Source organism: Cryptomeria japonica, unplaced genomic scaffold, assembly GCF_030272615.1.
Source record: "Cryptomeria japonica unplaced genomic scaffold, Sugi_1.0 HiC_scaffold_156, whole genome shotgun sequence".
In the NCBI taxonomy this organism is placed as follows: domain Eukaryota; kingdom Viridiplantae; phylum Streptophyta; class Pinopsida; order Cupressales; family Cupressaceae; genus Cryptomeria; species Cryptomeria japonica.
Window position 1 is genome coordinate 47,501 of NW_026728978.1, and position 17,549 is coordinate 65,049.

At 62.8% G+C, this 17,549-nt stretch overlaps 2 non-coding genes across 2 annotated transcripts; both read right to left on the bottom strand.

Moving 5' to 3' along the window:
* Positions 1-2,901: 2,901 nt before the first annotated feature.
* LOC131866912 (5S ribosomal RNA) lies at positions 2,902-3,020 on the bottom strand. Its single transcript, XR_009365511.1, has one exon. It is a non-coding gene; the product is annotated as a 5S ribosomal RNA (ribosomal RNA).
* Positions 3,021-10,825: 7,805 nt separating this feature from the next.
* Positions 10,826-10,944, bottom strand: LOC131866870 (5S ribosomal RNA). Its single transcript, XR_009365469.1, has one exon. It is a non-coding gene; the product is annotated as a 5S ribosomal RNA (ribosomal RNA).
* Between the last annotated feature and the right edge of the window lie 6,605 nt (positions 10,945-17,549).

Below are 17,549 nucleotides of genomic sequence, written 5' to 3' on the forward strand. Positions count from 1 at the left end.
GGCGCGCACGAAGTCGGAAGTAGGGTTAATTGCCCGGGTGCGCACCTTTGCCAGGGTGGGCACCTTACCTGGGCTGCGCACCAGGGCGGGCTCAAGATGGCACGCGCGTTCCGTTTTTTTCACTATCTTTCAAAACGGAAATTTTAAAATCTCCTTTTTTTTTTGCCTTTTCTGGAAATTAGTGAAGGCAGCGCATCAAAGGTGCGCACCTCGCTGCCCACCTTGGTGTGCTCTGAGGTGCGCACCCGGGAGCGCTACGAAGTGTGCTCCAAGGTGCGGCGTGCACGTTGTCGGAGCCCGGTTTGCCCCGGGTGCGCACCTCGCCTGCACCTTGGCCGGGGTGGGCACCTTGGCTGGGTTTGCCCAGGGTGCGCTCCGAAGCGGGGTTACTGGAGCGCCCCCTCTTTTTTTGTCAGAGCGTTTGGTGGGGTTTCTCGCATTGGCTCTTCCCAGGCCCGGTTGTTGGGTGCGCTCCCACCCTGGCGCGCGCGAAGTTGGAAGTTGGGTTAATTGCCCGGGCGCGCACCTTCGCCAGGGTGGGCACCTTGGTGCGCACACCTTGGCTGGGCTGCGCACCAGGGCGGGCTCAAGATGGCACCAGCATTCCCTTTTTCTCACTATCTTTCAAAACGGAAATTTTAAAATCTCGTTTTTTTTTTGCCTTTTATGGAAATTAGTGAAGGCATCGCATCAAAGGTGCGCACCTCGCTGCCCACCTTGGTGTGCTCCGAGGTGCCCACCACGGTGCGCAACGCCGGTGCGAACCCGGGAGCGCCCCGATGTGTGCTCCAAGGTGCGGCGTGCACGAAGTCGGACCCCGGTTTGCCCCGGGTGCGCACCTCGCGTGCACCTTGGTGCGCACACCTTGGCTGGGTTGCGCGGCCTGGTGGGCACCATGGTGCGCACCAAGGAGCGCTCCGAAGTGTGCTCCAAGGTGCGGCGTGCACGAAGTCGGAGCCCGGTTTGCCCCGGGTACGCACCTCGCGTGCACCTTCGCCGGGGTGGGCACCTCGGCTGGGTTGCGCGCCCTGGTGCGCACCAAGGAGCGCTCCGAAGTGTGCTCCAAGGTGCGGCGTGCACGAAGTCGGAGCCCGGTTTGCCCCGGGTGCGCACCTTCGCCGCGGTGCGCACCATGGCGTGCACGAAGTCGGAGCCCGGTTTGCCCCGGGTGCGCACCTCGCGTGCACCTTCGGCGGGGTTGCGCGCCCTGGTGGGCACCATGGTGCGCACCAAGGAGCGCTCCGAAGTGTGCTCCAAGGTGCGGCGTGCACGAAGTCGGAGCCCGGTTTGCCCCGGGTGCGCACCTCGCGTGCACCTTCGGCGGGGTTGCGCGCCCTGGTGGGCACCATGGTGCGCACCAAGGAGCGCTCCGAAGTGTGCTCCAAGGTGCGGCGTGCACGAAGTCGGAGCCCGGTTTGCCCCGGGTGCGCACCTCGCGTGCACCTTCGCCGCGGTGGGCACCATGGCGTGCACGAAGTCGGAGCCCGGTTTGCCCCGGGTGCGCACCTCGCGTGCACCTTCGCCGGGGTGGGCACCTCGGCTGGGTTGCGCGCCCTGGTGCGCACCAAGGAGCGCTCCGAAGTGTGCTCCAAGGTGCGGCGTGCACGAAGTCGGAGCCCGGTTTGCCCCGGGTGCGCACCTCGCGTGCACCTTCGCCAGGGTGGGCACCTCGGTGCGCACACCTTCTCAATGTTTTCTTGCCTTTTCTGGAAATTGGTGAAGGCAGCGCATCAAAGGTGCGCACCTCGGTGTGCTCCGAGGTGCGAACCCGAGAGCGCTCCGAGGTGCCCACGAAGTCGAAAGTCGGGTTAATTGCATTGTTTTCCCCGGGTGCGCTCCGAGGTGCGCAACATCGGCGCGCACCAAGGAGGGCTCCGAAGTGTGCTCCAAGGTGCGCACGATGGCGTGCACCTCTGGTGCGCACGATTCGGAGCTCGGTTTGACCGGGGTGCGCACACCTTGGCTGGGTTGCGCACCTTTTGTGCGCTCCAAGGTGCGCACGAAGTCGGAGCTCGGTTTGCCCCGGGTGCGCACCTTCGCCAGGGTGCGCACCTTGATGCGCACGCCTTGGCTGGGCTGCGCACCTTGGTGGGCGCCATGGTGCGCACCTTTCGTGCGCTCCAAGGTGCGCACGAAGTCGGAGCTCGGTTTGCCCCGGGTGCGCACCTTGGTGGGCGCCATGGTGCACTCCGAGGTGCCCAAGATTGGTGCGCACCAAGGAGCGCTCCGAAGTGCGCTCCAAGGTGCGCGCGAAGTCGAAAGTTGGGTTAATTGTCCGGTTTGCCTCGGGTGCGCACCTTGCGTGCACCTTCGCCAGGGTGGGCGCCTTGGTGCGCACACCTTGGCTGGGCTGCGCACACCTTGGCACCCGCGTTTCCTTCATTTTAAATTTTTTTTTTTTACAATCTCTCAAGTGGGAAATTCTATAATCTCAACTTTTTTTGCCTTTTCAGGAAACTTTTGAATGGAGCGCATCATTGGTGCGCTCCGAAGTGTGCTCCAAAGCTCTCTCCAGCTGCGTGCACCTGCCCCGGCCGCGCACCCGGCCCCGCCCAGCTTCGCTCACCTGTCCCGGGCGTCTGGTGCGGAACCTTAGAGTAAGAAACATCACCGTGCACCTTGGCCAACGTGCGCGACTCGACCGAGCGCGCACTGGCCGAGGTGCACACCGATTTCACCTGGGTGCGCGCGCAGCACCTCGGGCGCACCGGGGTGCGCGCACAACGCCCGGGTTGCACCGTGGCCTGTGTGCTCGGGGCGCCTCGGGTGCGCGCTCGGTGTCGCCCCCGCGCGCGCGGTAGTGCGGGCAGCGCACCCCGGCCCGGCCCGGCCCCGACGAGAACGCAAACGGGCAAAAGGTTTATTCAAATAGCATTGCGACGCCCGGCGAAAAACTAAAAAAGGGTGCAACACCGGGACTTCCCGGGAGGTCACCCATCCCAGTACTACTCCGGCCCAAGCGCGCTTAACTGCGGAGTTCTGATGGGATCCGGTGCACTAACGCTGGTATGATCGCACCCGTTATGAGCTTGTCGCAGTGTGTACTTAGCAAACCGCGACCCACGTGCGAATCCACCCCGGCCACCCACCCCCGTCGAGGTGCACACCCTCCCTCGCGAAGTGCGCCCCGTTCGCCAAGTGTGAGCCCTGCCCGGGTGCGCGCACCTTGCTAGGGCGTCGGGTGTGCACCCGGCCCGGCCTACGTGCGTGCACCTGGAGGGGGCGTCGTGTGCGTGCAGTGTCCCGTCTGCAACGCGGTGCCCACACACCACCTCGGGCGCAACGACCTGCGCTCACATGTGGGCCGAGTGCACCTTGGTGCATGTTCGGGGCGCCTCGGGTGCACGCTCGATCTTGCCCCGGTGCACCAAGGCGCTCGGTTTGCCCCGGGTGCGCACTTGGTGCAAGGTGGGCACCCAAAATAGGGATCAAGCACCAAAACACAAGTTTCGGGATGCAAAATGGGACCCAAGGACCACAAATGCGTTCCAAGACCCATGATGGGTCCACGAGAACAAAAATGTGTTCCGAGACTTAATAAACAAATATTGGGTTTTAGGAGAAGAAACATGCTCTGATGCCCAAAACGAGAATCGACCCCGAAAAGGCCACAGGCCAAAAGTGGGATGCGAGACAAAAAAAAATGGGACCCGAGGACCAAAATTGGGTTCCCAGGTCGAAGACAGGGCAACCGGACAAGAAACGACCTCTAAGGCTCGAAATGAGTCCCGACGACTAAAACTTGACAAGAAGCACCCATCAGGCACCCAACTCGACACCCATGGGATGCCGACCCACCCGGGCTTCCACCTAGCACACCTTGGCACCCACCCACCCTCGCACCCAACCTCGCACCCAACTTAGCACCTTTGAACCCACATTGGCACTCACCCTGACCCTGGCACCTTGGAACCCACATTGGCACTCACCTTGACCCTGGCACCCACCTTTGCACTCACCTTGGGACCCACCCTGGCTCCCACCTCGGCACCCACCCAGACACCCACCTTGGTTCCTTGGCACCCACCTTGGATCCTTGGCACCCACCCCGACACCCACCTTGGCACGCAACTTGGCTACTTGCCACCCACCTTGGCTCCTTGACGCCCACCCCGACAACCACCCCGTGACCTACCCTGGCTAGGGTTGGTGCACACCCACCCTGGTGCCCACCTTGGCACCCACCCTATGACCCACCTTGGCACGCACCTTAGTACCCACCCCGTTACCCACCCTAGGACCCACCCCGTGACCCACCTTGGCCAGGGTGGGTGCCTTGGTGCGCACAACTTGCCTGGGCTGCACACCAGGGCGGGCTCAAGATGGCACCCGCGTTCCGTTTTTTTCACTATCTTTCAAAACGGAAATTTTAAAATCTCATTTTTTTCTTTTTTTTGCCTTTTCTGGAAATTAGTGAAGGCAGCGCATCAAAGGTGCGCAATGCTGGTGCGAACCCGGGAGCGCTCCGATGTGTGCTCCAAGGTGCGGCGTGCACGAAGTCCGAGCCCGGTTTGCCCCGGGTGCGCACCTCGCGTGCACCTTCGCCGGGGTGAGCACCTTGGCTGGGTTGCGCGCCCTGGTGCGTACCAAGGAGCGCTCTGAAGTGTGCTCCAAGGTGCGGCGTGCACGAAGTCGGAGCCCGGTTTGCCCCGGGTGTGCACCTCGGGTGCGCACCTCGCGTGCACCTTCGCTGCGGTGGGCACCTTGGCTGGGTTGCGCGCCTTGGTGGGCACCATGCAGTGCACGAAGTCGGAGCCCGGTTTGCCCCGGGCGCGCACCTCCGCCAGGGTGGGCACCTTGGTGCGCACAACTTGCCTGGGCTGCGCATCAGGAAGGGCTCAAGATGGCACCCGCGTTCCGTTTTTTTCACTATCTTTCAGAACGGAAATTTTAAAATATCGTTTTTTTTTGCCTTTTCTGGAAATTAGTGAAGGCAGCGCATCAAAGGTGCGCAACGCTGGTGCGAACCTGGGAGCGCTCCGATGTGTGCTCCAAGGTGCGGCGTGCACGAAGTCGGAGCCCGGTTTGCCTCGGGTGCGCCCTGGTGGGCACCATGGTGCGCACCAAGGAGCGCTCCGAAGTGTGCTCCAAGGTGCGGCCTGCACGAAGTCGGAGCCCGGTTTGCCCCGGGTGTGCACCTCGGGTGGGCACCTTGGTGCGCATGCCTTGCCTGGGCTGCGCACCAGGGCGGGCTCAAGATGGCACCCGCGTTCCTTTTTTTTCACTATCTTTCAAAACGGAAATTTTAAAATCTCATTTTTTTTTGCCTTTTTCTGGAAATTAGTGAAGGCAGCGCATCAAAGGTGCGCACCTCGCTGCCCACCACGGTGCGCAACGCCGGTGGGCACCCGGGAGTGCTTCGAAGTGTGCTCCAAGGTGCTGCGTGCACGTTGTCGGAGCCCGGTTTGCCCCGGGTGCGCACCTCGCGTGCACCTTCGTCGGGGTGGGCACCTTGGCTTGGTTTGCCCCGGCTGCGCTCCGAAGCGGGGTTATTGGAGCGCCGCCTCTTTTTTTGTCGGAGCGTTTGGTGGGGTTTCTCGCATTGGCTCTTCCGAGGCCCGGTTGCCACCCTGGCGCGCACGAAGTCGGAAGTAGGGTTAATTGCCCGGGTGCGCACCTTTGCCAGGGTGGCACCTTACCTGGGCTGCGCACCAGGGCGGGCTCAAGATGGCACGCGCGTTCCGTTTTTTTCACTATCTTTCAAAACGGAAATTTTAAAATCTCCTTTTTTTTTTGCCTTTTCTGGAAATTAGTGAAGGCAGCGCATCAAAGGTGCGCACCTCGCTGCCCACCTTGGTGTGCTCTGAGGTGCGCACCCGGGAGCGCTACGAAGTGTGCTCCAAGGTGCGGCGTGCACGTTGTCGGAGCCCGGTTTGCCCCGGGTGCGCACCTCGCCTGCACCTTGGCCGGGGTGGGCACCTTGGCTGGGTTTGCCCAGGGTGCGCTCCGAAGCGGGGTTACTGGAGCGCCCCCTCTTTTTTTGTCAGAGAGTTTGGTGGGGTTTCTCGCATTGGCTCTTCCCAGGCCCGGTTGTTGGGTGCGCTCCCACCCTGGCGCGCGCGAAGTTGGAAGTTGGGTTAATTGCCCGGGCGCGCACCTTCGCCAGGGTGGGCACCTTGGTGCGCAAACCTTGGCTGGGCTGCGCACCAGGGCGGGCTCAAGATGGCACCAGCATTCCCTTTTTCTCACTATCTTTCAAAACGGAAATTTTAAAATCTCGTTTTTTTTTTGCCTTTTATGGAAATTAGTGAAGGCATCGCATCAAAGGTGCGCACCTCGCTGCCCACCTTGGTGTGCTCCGAGGTGCCCACCACGGTGCGCAACGCCGGTGCGAACCCGGGAGCGCCCCGATGTGTGCTCCAAGGTGCGGCGTGCACGAAGTCGGACCCCGGTTTGCCCCGGGTGCGCACCTCGCGTGCACCTTGGTGCGCACACCTTGGCTGGGTTGCGCGGCCTGGTGGGCACCATGGTGCGCACCAAGGAGCGCTCCGAAGTGTGCTCCAAGGTGCGGCGTGCACGAAGTCGGAGCCCGGTTTGCCCCGGGTGCGCACCTTCGCCGCGGTGGGCACCATGGCGTGCACGAAGTCGGAGCCCGGTTTGCCCCGGGTGCGCACCTCGCGTGCACCTTCGCCGGGGTGGGCACCTCGGCTGGGTTGCGCGCCCTGGTGCGCACCAAGGAGCGCTCTGAAGTGTGCTCCAAGGTGCGGCGTGCACGAAGTCGGAGCCCGGTTTGCCCCGGGTGTGCACCTCGCGTGCACCTTCGCTGCGGTGGGCACCTTGGCTGGGTTGCGCGCCTTGGTGGGCACCATGCAGTGCACGAAGTCGGAGCCCGGTTTGCCCCGGGCGCGCACCTCCGCCAGGGTGGGCACCTTGGTGCGCACAACTTGCCTGGGCTGCGCACCAGGAAGGGCTCAAGATGGCACCCGCGTTCCGTTTTTTTCACTATCTTTCAGAACGGAAATTTTAAAATATCGTTTTTTTTTTGCCTTTTCTGGAAATTAGTGAAGGCAGCGCATCAAAGGTGCGCAACGCTGGTGCGAACCTGGGAGCGCTCCGATGTGTGCTCCAAGGTGCGGCGTGCACGAAGTCGGACCCCGGTTTGCCCCGGGTGCGCACCTCGCGTGCACCTTGGTGCGCACACCTTGGCTGGGTTGCGCGCCCTGGTGGGCACCATGGTGCGCACCAAGGAGCGCTCCGAAGTGTGCTCCAAGGTGCGGCGTGCACGAAGTCGGAGCCCGGTTTGCCCCGGGTGCGCACCTCGCGTGCACCTTCGCCGCGGTGGGCACCATGGCGTGCACGAAGTCGGAGCCCGGTTTGCCCCGGGTGCGCACCTCGCGTGCACCTTCGCCGGGGTGGGCACCTTAGTGTGCAGACCTTGGCTGGGTTGCGCGCCCTGGTGGGCACCATGGTGCGCACCAAGGAGCGCTCCGAAGTGTGCTCCAAGGTGCGGCCTGCACGAAGTCGGAGCCCGGTTTGCCCCGGGTGTGCACCTCGGGTGGGCACCTTGGTGCGCATGCCTTGCCTGGGCTGCGCACCAGGGCGGGCTCAAGATGGCACCCGCGTTCCTTTTTTTTCACTATCTTTCAAAACGGAAATTTTAAAATCTCATTTTTTTTTGCCTTTTTCTGGAAATTAGTGAAGGCAGCGCATCAAAGGTGCGCACCTCGCTGCCCACCACGGTGCGCAACGCCGGTGGGCACCCGGGAGTGCTTCGAAGTGTGCTCCAAGGTGCTGCGTGCACGTTGTCGGAGCCCGGTTTGCCCCGGGTGCGCACCTCGCGTGCACCTTCGTCGGGGTGGGCACCTTGGCTGGGTTTGCCCCGGCTGCGCTCCGAAGCGGGGTTATTGGAGCGCCGCCTCTTTTTTTGTCGGAGCGTTTGGTGGGGTTTCTCGCATTGGCTCTTCCGAGGCCCGGTTGCCACCCTGGCGCGCACGAAGTCGGAAGTAGGGTTAATTGCCCGGGTGCGCACCTTTGCCAGGGTGGGCACCTTACCTGGGCTGCGCACCAGGGCGGGCTCAAGATGGCACGCGCGTTCCGTTTTTTTCACTATCTTTCAAAACGGAAATTTTAAAATCTCCTTTTTTTTTTGCCTTTTCTGGAAATTAGTGAAGGCAGCGCATCAAAGGTGCGCACCTCGCTGCCCACCTTGGTGTGCTCTGAGGTGCGCACCCGGGAGCGCTACGAAGTGTGCTCCAAGGTGCGGCGTGCACGTTGTCGGAGCCCGGTTTGCCCCGGGTGCGCACCTCGCCTGCACCTTGGCCGGGGTGGGCACCTTGGCTGGGTTTGCCCAGGGTGCGCTCCGAAGCGGGGTTACTGGAGCGCCCCCTCTTTTTTTGTCAGAGCGTTTGGTGGGGTTTCTCGCATTGGCTCTTCCCAGGCCCGGTTGTTGGGTGCGCTCCCACCCTGGCGCGCGCGAAGTTGGAAGTTGGGTTAATTGCCCGGGCGCGCACCTTCGCCAGGGTGGGCACCTTGGTGCGCACACCTTGGCTGGGCTGCGCACCAGGGCGGGCTCAAGATGGCACCAGCATTCCCTTTTTCTCACTATCTTTCAAAACGGAAATTTTAAAATCTCGTTTTTTTTTTGCCTTTTATGGAAATTAGTGAAGGCATCGCATCAAAGGTGCGCACCTCGCTGCCCACCTTGGTGTGCTCCGAGGTGCCCACCACGGTGTGCAACGCCGGTGCGAACCCGGGAGCGCCCCGATGTGTGCTCCAAGGTGCGGCGTGCACGAAGTCGGACCCCGGTTTGCCCCGGGTGCGCACCTCGCGTGCACCTTGGTGCGCACACCTTGGCTGGGTTGCGCGGCCTGGTGGGCACCATGGTGCGCACCAAGGAGCGCTCCGAAGTGTGCTCCAAGGTGCGGCGTGCACGAAGTCGGAGCCCGGTTTGCCCCGGGTACGCACCTCGCGTGCACCTTCGCCGGGGTGGGCACCTCGGCTGGGTTGCGCGCCCTGGTGCGCACCAAGGAGCGCTCCGAAGTGTGCTCCAAGGTGCGGCGTGCACGAAGTCGGAGCCCGGTTTGCCCCGGGTGCGCACCTTCGCCGCGGTGCGCACCATGGCGTGCACGAAGTCGGAGCCCGGTTTGCCCCGGGTGCGCACCTCGCGTGCACCTTCGGCGGGGTTGCGCGCCCTGGTGGGCACCATGGTGCGCACCAAGGAGCGCTCCGAAGTGTGCTCCAAGGTGCGGCGTGCACGAAGTCGGAGCCCGGTTTGCCCCGGGTGCGCACCTCGCGTGCACCTTCGGCGGGGTTGCGCGCCCTGGTGGGCACCATGGTGCGCACCAAGGAGCGCTCCGAAGTGTGCTCCAAGGTGCGGCGTGCACGAAGTCGGAGCCCGGTTTGCCCCGGGTGCGCACCTCGCGTGCACCTTCGCCGCGGTGGGCACCATGGCGTGCACGAAGTCGGAGCCCGGTTTGCCCCGGGTGCGCACCTCGCGTGCACCTTCGCCGGGGTGGGCACCTCGGCTGGGTTGCGCGCCCTGGTGCGCACCAAGGAGCGCTCCGAAGTGTGCTCCAAGGTGCGGCGTGCACGAAGTCGGAGCCCGGTTTGCCCCGGGTGCGCACCTCGCGTGCACCTTCGCCAGGGTGGGCACCTCGGTGCGCACACCTTCTCAATGTTTTCTTGCCTTTTCTGGAAATTGGTGAAGGCAGCGCATCAAAGGTGCGCACCTCGGTGTGCTCCGAGGTGCGAACCCGAGAGCGCTCCGAGGTGCCCACGAAGTCGAAAGTCGGGTTAATTGCATTGTTTTCCCCGGGTGCGCTCCGAGGTGCGCAACATCGGCGCGCACCAAGGAGGGCTCCGAAGTGTGCTCCAAGGTGCGCACGATGGCGTGCACCTCTGGTGCGCACGATTCGGAGCTCGGTTTGACCGGGGTGCGCACACCTTGGCTGGGTTGCGCACCTTTTGTGCGCTCCAAGGTGCGCACGAAGTCGGAGCTCGGTTTGCCCCGGGTGCGCACCTTCGCCAGGGTGCGCACCTTGATGCGCACGCCTTGGCTGGGCTGCGCACCTTGGTGGGCGCCATGGTGCGCACCTTTCGTGCGCTCCAAGGTGCGCATGAAGTCGGAGCTCGGTTTGCCCCGGGTGCGCACCTTGGTGGGCGCCATGGTGCACTCCGAGGTGCCCAAGATTGGTGCGCACCAAGGAGCGCTCCGAAGTGCGCTCCAAGGTGCGCGCGAAGTCGAAAGTTGGGTTAATTGTCCGGTTTGCCTCGGGTGCGCACCTTGCGTGCACCTTCGCCAGGGTGGGCGCCTTGGTGCGCACACCTTGGCTGGGCTGCGCACACCTTGGCACCCGCGTTTCCTTCATTTTAAATTTTTTTTTTTTACAATCTCTCAAGTGGGAAATTCTATAATCTCAACTTTTTTTGCCTTTTCAGGAAACTTTTGAATGGAGCGCATCATTGGTGCGCTCCGAAGTGTGCTCCAAAGCTCTCTCCAGCTGCGTGCACCTGCCCCGGCCGCGCACCCGGCCCCGCCCAGCTTCGCTCACCTGTCCCGGGCGTCTGGTGCGGAACCTTAGAGTAAGAAACATCACCGTGCACCTTGGCCAACGTGCGCGACTCGACCGAGCGCGCACTGGCCGAGGTGCACACCGATTTCACCTGGGTGCGCGCGCAGCACCTCGGGCGCACCGGGGTGCGCGCACAACGCCCGGGTTGCACCGTGGCCTGTGTGCTCGGGGCGCCTCGGGTGCGCGCTCGGTGTCGCCCCCGCGCGCGCGGTAGTGCGGGCAGCGCACCCCGGCCCGGCCCGGCCCCGACGAGAACGCAAACGGGCAAAAGGTTTATTCAAATAGCATTGCGACGCCCGGCGAAAAACTAAAAAAGGGTGCAACACCGGGACTTCCCGGGAGGTCACCCATCCCAGTACTACTCCGGCCCAAGCGCGCTTAACTGCGGAGTTCTGATGGGATCCGGTGCACTAACGCTGGTATGATCGCACCCGTTATGAGCTTGTCGCAGTGTGTACTTAGCAAACCGCGACCCACGTGCGAATCCACCCCGGCCACCCACCCCCGTCGAGGTGCACACCCTCCCTCGCGAAGTGCGCCCCGTTCGCCAAGTGTGAGCCCTGCCCGGGTGCGCGCACCTTGCTAGGGCGTCGGGTGTGCACCCGGCCCGGCCTACGTGCGTGCACCTGGAGGGGGCGTCGTGTGCGTGCAGTGTCCCGTCTGCAACGCGGTGCCCACACACCACCTCGGGCGCAACGACCTGCGCTCACATGTGGGCCGAGTGCACCTTGGTGCATGTTCGGGGCGCCTCGGGTGCACGCTCGATCTTGCCCCGGTGCACCAAGGCGCTCGGTTTGCCCCGGGTGCGCACTTGGTGCAAGGTGGGCACCCAAAATAGGGATCAAGCACCAAAACACAAGTTTCGGGATGCAAAATGGGACCCAAGGACCACAAATGCGTTCCAAGACCCATGATGGGTCCACGAGAACAAAAATGTGTTCCGAGACTTAATAAACAAATATTGGGTTTTAGGAGAAGAAACATGCTCTGATGCCCAAAACGAGAATCGACCCCGAAAAGGCCACAGGCCAAAAGTGGGATGCGAGACAAAAAAAAATGGGACCCGAGGACCAAAATTGGGTTCCCAGGTCGAAGACAGGGCAACCGGACAAGAAACGACCTCTAAGGCTCGAAATGAGTCCCGACGACTAAAACTTGACAAGAAGCACCCATCAGGCACCCAACTCGACACCCATGGGATGCCGACCCACCCGGGCTTCCACCTAGCACACCTTGGCACCCACCCACCCTCGCACCCAACCTCGCACCCAACTTAGCACCTTTGAACCCACATTGGCACTCACCCTGACCCTGGCACCTTGGAACCCACATTGGCACTCACCTTGACCCTGGCACCCACCTTTGCACTCACCTTGGGACCCACCCTGGCTCCCACCTCGGCACCCACCCAGACACCCACCTTGGTTCCTTGGCACCCACCTTGGATCCTTGGCACCCACCCCGACACCCACCTTGGCACGCAACTTGGCTACTTGCCACCCACCTTGGCTCCTTGACGCCCACCCCGACAACCACCCCGTGACCTACCCTGGCTAGGGTTGGTGCACACCCACCCTGGTGCCCACCTTGGCACCCACCCTATGACCCACCTTGGCACGCACCTTAGTACCCACCCCGTTACCCACCCTAGGACCCACCCCGTGACCCACCTTGGCCAGGGTGGGTGCCTTGGTGCGCACAACTTGCCTGGGCTGCACACCAGGGCGGGCTCAAGATGGCACCCGCGTTCCGTTTTTTTCACTATCTTTCAAAACGGAAATTTTAAAATCTCATTTTTTTCTTTTTTTTGCCTTTTCTGGAAATTAGTGAAGGCAGCGCATCAAAGGTGCGCAATGCTGGTGCGAACCCGGGAGCGCTCCGATGTGTGCTCCAAGGTGCGGCGTGCACGAAGTCCGAGCCCGGTTTGCCCCGGGTGCGCACCTCGCGTGCACCTTCGCCGGGGTGAGCACCTTGGCTGGGTTGCGCGCCCTGGTGCGTACCAAGGAGCGCTCTGAAGTGTGCTCCAAGGTGCGGCGTGCACGAAGTCGGAGCCCGGTTTGCCCCGGGTGTGCACCTCGGGTGCGCACCTCGCGTGCACCTTCGCTGCGGTGGGCACCTTGGCTGGGTTGCGCGCCTTGGTGGGCACCATGCAGTGCACGAAGTCGGAGCCCGGTTTGCCCCGGGCGCGCACCTCCGCCAGGGTGGGCACCTTGGTGCGCACAACTTGCCTGGGCTGCGCATCAGGAAGGGCTCAAGATGGCACCCGCGTTCCGTTTTTTTCACTATCTTTCAGAACGGAAATTTTAAAATATCATTTTTTTTTGCCTTTTCTGGAAATTAGTGAAGGCAGCGCATCAAAGGTGCGCAACGCTGGTGCGAACCTGGGAGCGCTCCGATGTGTGCTCCAAGGTGCGGCGTGCACGAAGTCGGAGCCCGGTTTGCCTCGGGTGCGCCCTGGTGGGCACCATGGTGCGCACCAAGGAGCGCTCCGAAGTGTGCTCCAAGGTGCGGCCTGCACGAAGTCGGAGCCCGGTTTGCCCCGGGTGTGCACCTCGGGTGGGCACCTTGGTGCGCATGCCTTGCCTGGGCTGCGCACCAGGGCGGGCTCAAGATGGCACCCGCGTTCCTTTTTTTTCACTATCTTTCAAAACGGAAATTTTAAAATCTCATTTTTTTTTGCCTTTTTCTGGAAATTAGTGAAGGCAGCGCATCAAAGGTGCGCACCTCGCTGCCCACTACGGTGCGCAACGCCGGTGGGCACCCGGGAGTGCTTCGAAGTGTGCTCCAAGGTGCTGCGTGCACGTTGTCGGAGCCCGGTTTGCCCCGGGTGCGCACCTCGCGTGCACCTTCGTCGGGGTGGGCACCTTGGCTTGGTTTGCCCCGGCTGCGCTCCGAAGCGGGGTTATTGGAGCGCCGCCTCTTTTTTTGTCGGAGCGTTTGGTGGGGTTTCTCGCATTGGCTCTTCCGAGGCCCGGTTGCCACCCTGGCGCGCACGAAGTCGGAAGTAGGGTTAATTGCCCGGGTGCGCACCTTTGCCAGGGTGGCACCTTACCTGGGCTGCGCACCAGGGCGGGCTCAAGATGGCACGCGCGTTCCGTTTTTTTCACTATCTTTCAAAACGGAAATTTTAAAATCTCCTTTTTTTTTTGCCTTTTCTGGAAATTAGTGAAGGCAGCGCATCAAAGGTGCGCACCTCGCTGCCCACCTTGGTGTGCTCTGAGGTGCGCACCCGGGAGCGCTACGAAGTGTGCTCCAAGGTGCGGCGTGCACGTTGTCGGAGCCCGGTTTGCCCCGGGTGCGCACCTCGCCTGCACCTTGGCCGGGGTGGGCACCTTGGCTGGGTTTGCCCAGGGTGCGCTCCGAAGCGGGGTTACTGGAGCGCCCCCTCTTTTTTTGTCAGAGAGTTTGGTGGGGTTTCTCGCATTGGCTCTTCCCAGGCCCGGTTGTTGGGTGCGCTCCCACCCTGGCGCGCGCGAAGTTGGAAGTTGGGTTAATTGCCCGGGCGCGCACCTTCGCCAGGGTGGGCACCTTGGTGCGCAAACCTTGGCTGGGCTGCGCACCAGGGCGGGCTCAAGATGGCACCAGCATTCCCTTTTTCTCACTATCTTTCAAAACGGAAATTTTAAAATCTCGTTTTTTTTTTGCCTTTTATGGAAATTAGTGAAGGCATCGCATCAAAGGTGCGCACCTCGCTGCCCACCTTGGTGTGCTCCGAGGTGCCCACCACGGTGCGCAACGCCGGTGCGAACCCGGGAGCGCCCCGATGTGTGCTCCAAGGTGCGGCGTGCACGAAGTCGGAGCCCGGTTTGCCCCGGGTGCGCACCTCGCGTGCACCTTCGCCGCGGTGGGCACCATGGCGTGCACGAAGTCGGAGCCCGGTTTGCCCCGGGTGCGCACCTCGCGTGCACCTTCGCCGGGGTGGGCACCTTAGTGTGCAGACCTTGGCTGGGTTGCGCGCCCTGGTGGGCACCATGGTGCGCACCAAGGAGCGCTCCGAAGTGTGCTCCAAGGTGCGGCCTGCACGAAGTCGGAGCCCGGTTTGCCCCGGGTGTGCACCTCGGGTGGGCACCTTGGTGCGCATGCCTTGCCTGGGCTGCGCACCAGGGCGGGCTCAAGATGGCACCCGCGTTCCTTTTTTTTCACTATCTTTCAAAACGGAAATTTTAAAATCTCATTTTTTTTTGCCTTTTTCTGGAAATTAGTGAAGGCAGCGCATCAAAGGTGCGCACCTCGCTGCCCACCACGGTGCGCAACGCCGGTGGGCACCCGGGAGTGCTTCGAAGTGTGCTCCAAGGTGCTGCGTGCACGTTGTCGGAGCCCGGTTTGCCCCGGGTGCGCACCTCGCGTGCACCTTCGTCGGGGTGGGCACCTTGGCTGGGTTTGCCCCGGCTGCGCTCCGAAGCGGGGTTATTGGAGCGCCGCCTCTTTTTTTGTCGGAGCGTTTGGTGGGGTTTCTCGCATTGGCTCTTCCGAGGCCCGGTTGCCACCCTGGCGCGCACGAAGTCGGAAGTAGGGTTAATTGCCCGGGTGCGCACCTTTGCCAGGGTGGGCACCTTACCTGGGCTGCGCACCAGGGCGGGCTCAAGATGGCACGCGCGTTCCGTTTTTTTCACTATCTTTCAAAACGGAAATTTTAAAATCTCCTTTTTTTTTTGCCTTTTCTGGAAATTAGTGAAGGCAGCGCATCAAAGGTGCGCACCTCGCTGCCCACCTTGGTGTGCTCTGAGGTGCGCACCCGGGAGCGCTACGAAGTGTGCTCCAAGGTGCGGCGTGCACGTTGTCGGAGCCCGGTTTGCCCCGGGTGCGCACCTCGCCTGCACCTTGGCCGGGGTGGGCACCTTGGCTGGGTTTGCCCAGGGTGCGCTCCGAAGCGGGGTTACTGGAGCGCCCCCTCTTTTTTTGTCAGAGCGTTTGGTGGGGTTTCTCGCATTGGCTCTTCCCAGGCCCGGTTGTTGGGTGCGCTCCCACCCTGGCGCGCGCGAAGTTGGAAGTTGGGTTAATTGCCCGGGCGCGCACCTTCGCCAGGGTGGGCACCTTGGTGCGCACACCTTGGCTGGGCTGCGCACCAGGGCGGGCTCAAGATGGCACCAGCATTCCCTTTTTCTCACTATCTTTCAAAACGGAAATTTTAAAATCTCGTTTTTTTTTTGCCTTTTATGGAAATTAGTGAAGGCATCGCATCAAAGGTGCGCACCTCGCTGCCCACCTTGGTGTGCTCCGAGGTGCCCACCACGGTGCGCAACGCCGGTGCGAACCCGGGAGCGCCCCGATGTGTGCTCCAAGGTGCGGCGTGCACGAAGTCGGACCCCGGTTTGCCCCGGGTGCGCACCTCGCGTGCACCTTGGTGCGCACACCTTGGCTGGGTTGCGCGGCCTGGTGGGCACCATGGTGCGCACCAAGGAGCGCTCCGAAGTGTGCTCCAAGGTGCGGCGTGCACGAAGTCGGAGCCCGGTTTGCCCCGGGTACGCACCTCGCGTGCACCTTCGCCGGGGTGGGCACCTCGGCTGGGTTGCGCGCCCTGGTGCGCACCAAGGAGCGCTCCGAAGTGTGCTCCAAGGTGCGGCGTGCACGAAGTCGGAGCCCGGTTTGCCCCGGGTGCGCACCTTCGCCGCGGTGCGCACCATGGCGTGCACGAAGTCGGAGCCCGGTTTGCCCCGGGTGCGCACCTCGCGTGCACCTTCGGCGGGGTTGCGCGCCCTGGTGGGCACCATGGTGCGCACCAAGGAGCGCTCCGAAGTGTGCTCCAAGGTGCGGCGTGCACGAAGTCGGAGCCCGGTTTGCCCCGGGTGCGCACCTCGCGTGCACCTTCGGCGGGGTTGCGCGCCCTGGTGGGCACCATGGTGCGCACCAAGGAGCGCTCCGAAGTGTGCTCCAAGGTGCGGCGTGCACGAAGTCGGAGCCCGGTTTGCCCCGGGTGCGCACCTCGCGTGCACCTTCGCCGCGGTGGGCACCATGGCGTGCACGAAGTCGGAGCCCGGTTTGCCCCGGGTGCGCACCTCGCGTGCACCTTCGCCGGGGTGGGCACCTCGGCTGGGTTGCGCGCCCTGGTGCGCACCAAGGAGCGCTCCGAAGTGTGCTCCAAGGTGCGGCGTGCACGAAGTCGGAGCCCGGTTTGCCCCGGGTGCGCACCTCGCGTGCACCTTCGCCAGGGTGGGCACCTCGGTGCGCACACCTTCTCAATGTTTTCTTGCCTTTTCTGGAAATTGGTGAAGGCAGCGCATCAAAGGTGCGCACCTCGGTGTGCTCCGAGGTGCGAACCCGAGAGCGCTCCGAGGTGCCCACGAAGTCGAAAGTCGGGTTAATTGCATTGTTTTCCCCGGGTGCGCTCCGAGGTGCGCAACATCGGCGCGCACCAAGGAGGGCTCCGAAGTGTGCTCCAAGGTGCGCACGATGGCGTGCACCTCTGGTGCGCACGATTCGGAGCTCGGTTTGACCGGGGTGCGCACACCTTGGCTGGGTTGCGCACCTTTTGTGCGCTCCAAGGTGCGCACGAAGTCGGAGCTCGGTTTGCCCCGGGTGCGCACCTTCGCCAGGGTGCGCACCTTGATGCGCACGCCTTGGCTGGGCTGCGCACCTTGGTGGGCGCCATGGTGCGCACCTTTCGTGCGCTCCAAGGTGCGCACGAAGTCGGAGCTCGGTTTGCCCCGGGTGCGCACCTTGGTGGGCGCCATGGTGCACTCCGAGGTGCCCAAGATTGGTGCGCACCAAGGAGCGCTCCGAAGTGCGCTCCAAGGTGCGCGCGAAGTCGAAAGTTGGGTTAATTGTCCGGTTTGCCTCGGGTGCGCACCTTGCGTGCACCTTCGCCAGGGTGGGCGCCTTGGTGCGCACACCTTGGCTGGGCTGCGCACACCTTGGCACCCGCGTTTCCTTCATTTTAAATTTTTTTTTTTTACAATCTCTCAAGTGGGAAATTCTATAATCTCAACTTTTTTTGCCTTTTCAGGAAACTTTTGAATGGAGCGCATCATTGGTGCGCTCCGAAGTGTGCTCCAAAGCTCTCTCCAGCTGCGTGCACCTGCCCCGGCCGCGCACCCGGCC